The following is a 2893-nucleotide window of genomic DNA, read 5'->3' on the forward strand; positions in this document are numbered from 1 at the left end:
AATCATGAAAATTTAATTTCTTATAACCTACAAATAGTTGTTAAAGTTTCATCCAACCTTGTGTTGATTTCATGCAAGCATGACATCTTCATAAACCGTGAATGACTTATGTTTGCATCCACTGGATCCGTAAACTTGAGCTTTGCACTCTTCCCACGTCTTGTATATGCCGGGCGTTCTTTCCTCAAACACTACGTAAAATCTCCTCTTCATTTTCTCTGCAATTGGTAAACACAGTTTCTCAGTCCGATATTGAGTAATGAAATTATAAGAAATTTTGAGGAAAATGATTATGCTGGCTGTGTCAAAGTCTGTATGTTACATCATGAAGGTCAGAAGTTTATCACTATATAAATAGATTCAACTACCTCTATTTCAGTTGTTTTATGTCAATATAACCTATCAAAAAAAATTCATACAAAAGTGTATCAGTAATGCTGGGAATCAGAAAGAGTAATATCAACAATAACATGTCGGATATAATCCAAATCTGTGAAGGTTATCTGTATGTAGAAAATGAAATTCAAACCTGTGAATGTGTATCATTCATATATTCAGAATAAAAAACTCAATGCATCCTGTGAATATTAACTGGCAATAATACCCAATTGCATTAACTACGTCAATCTAAAATAGAAGCATATACGAATACACCATATTATCATGTCAGGATGAAGCATGGCAGAATGTAGCAATAAGAGGCTGAAACTTACAATATTATAATGCAGTCATTGGAATAGTTAAAAGGCCATTGCATAAATGCCATATATCTTAGTGGCCAACATTAAAATCCACACCCGTCCTTGCATGATCCATTTCCTGCATTATTTGAAACTTAGAGGACACTATCCACCAGTTCAAGTCAGGCATGAACCCGTCCACCTGCATAAAAATCTACAGTAATGAACATAATTTCAAATCAATCTATTATATATACAGATCTATATAATTGTCTTCAGTATTGCTGATCGAAACAATAATAGAAATCATCCAGCAGTATTATAGTTAATTCTTACATCACCCCAATGAGCCAAGATAGGCCTACTAAAACAGACAAAAACTACAACTACCCAGCAAAAAAAAAAGTATTCTCCATGCCACCATTAACAAATCATTCAAAGTTTAAATGACCCGACATCACTCGAGGCCACACCAAGGAAGGATAATTTTTTATATCCATTCCTTTCTTCTTTCGTGTACGATCTTCATAAAATAACTCACACTGATTAAATCGGATTGCAGCACCCTTGCAGCCCGAATTTGATCCTCATTACTAAGACCTTCAACCTCCTCAAGTATCCCCAGCAACCGCTGCACACGCGTCATGGTCTTACCCCACGTCATAGTTATGGTCAAGGTCTTTACAGCATCTGCGACTTCTCCCATCTCTTGTCCACAATTTGCTCGCTTGACTTACCTTTCCTATGACAGTTTATGTCACTCACAAATGTGCGACTGTGGCGAGATCTAGACGTTGCCTCCATAGGGCTTTTGTTATGCTTCTTAGTAATATTTGTGGATCCATCGCCTCTTCGAGTGTGGGAAGTAGGCTTCTGATCATCCTCATCATCAGATGAGAGTCTTACAGTATCAGAAGCCTCCTCCTCTGAGCCGTCATCAGAAGAGATTTCATTACGGTGTCGTTTTCCTGAAATAGGTGAAGAGTAAGCCGTGCTGGCAAACGATTCATGTGCACACTCATTCTCAAAAATAAAGGCCAAATCGTCCTATTTGTCAATATGCTTGCCCCGGACTTGATTGGTATAGGGGTGTGTCTATACACATAAAGATAATGTGTTAAACATGAGGAGAATAGAAAATATATGTACTAAACTGGAACTGTGAAAATTATTAAAATCCTACCCGTCCCATACATCATCGGTTACGACAATTATCTTTATGTCCTGATCCTAGCCAAAGTCAGAGGCATTTAGCAGATCCTTGATCGCCCAATACAACCTCTTTAATGTCCTCAGGCGATTAGATATATAACGATTTTCAAGTAAAATGCCACATGTATCATTGATTTCTTTGATGGTTGCCTTATAGGCCTCGGGTTTAAACTCAATATCACTCTTTAGGCCCATATTGACTTGTTCAACCAATGCATCAACCAATGAATTGTCCATCTTGTCGGTCCATTGCACTCTACTTGTTTTACTAGTAGAGGCAATCTTACACCTTGGAGTAGATATTCCCTTTGGTGATGGCCCTTTCCGTGAGGGTGTAACAGTTTTTTTCGGAATTGAAAGAGGTTGTGTAGGTGATCTTGGACTTAGGGCTAGATGACCACCCCTATGTGACAGTGAAATTTCAACGTTTTTATTCCTTGTATCTTTTGTACCGCTTCGTAGAAAATTCATTTTACCTACAAACATAAGATATTAACAGCAATATGACAGGATCACAAGTATCATTCATAAAGTAATGATTCATATACGAAACATGAAAATTTTTAAAAATATTATTTAGTTTGGGTAGCCACACGAAAAGTAAATATTTGTTAAAATATTCCTGCTATAAACATAGCAGATAAGTACAATGCCACGAAAAAACTAAATACGTTGTCTGGTGCGTGGAAGACTGTCGTTCGACATTCTCTCGGCTATCTCGTCTCTCTTGCTCGACCATTTTTCCTGACTGTGGTTCGTCACCCTAGATAGAGCTCGCCCTTCCTCCAATGTAAATATCTCTACAAAGGATGGTGCAACATCCTCTGTACTGTCTCCATCATCCTCTACTACCTCAGCCAGTCCGTCATCACCACTAACACAAATGAAATTACGAAAGACACAACATGCAATAACAATCTTAACTTGTGTTTTAAACTTGAACTTAGGAGGAGTACATAGAATAGGAAAGCGACCCTTTAAAAGCCCAAATGACCTCTCTA

Source organism: Magnolia sinica, chromosome 4 (assembly GCF_029962835.1).
Source record: "Magnolia sinica isolate HGM2019 chromosome 4, MsV1, whole genome shotgun sequence".
NCBI lineage: Eukaryota > Viridiplantae > Streptophyta > Magnoliopsida > Magnoliales > Magnoliaceae > Magnolia > Magnolia sinica.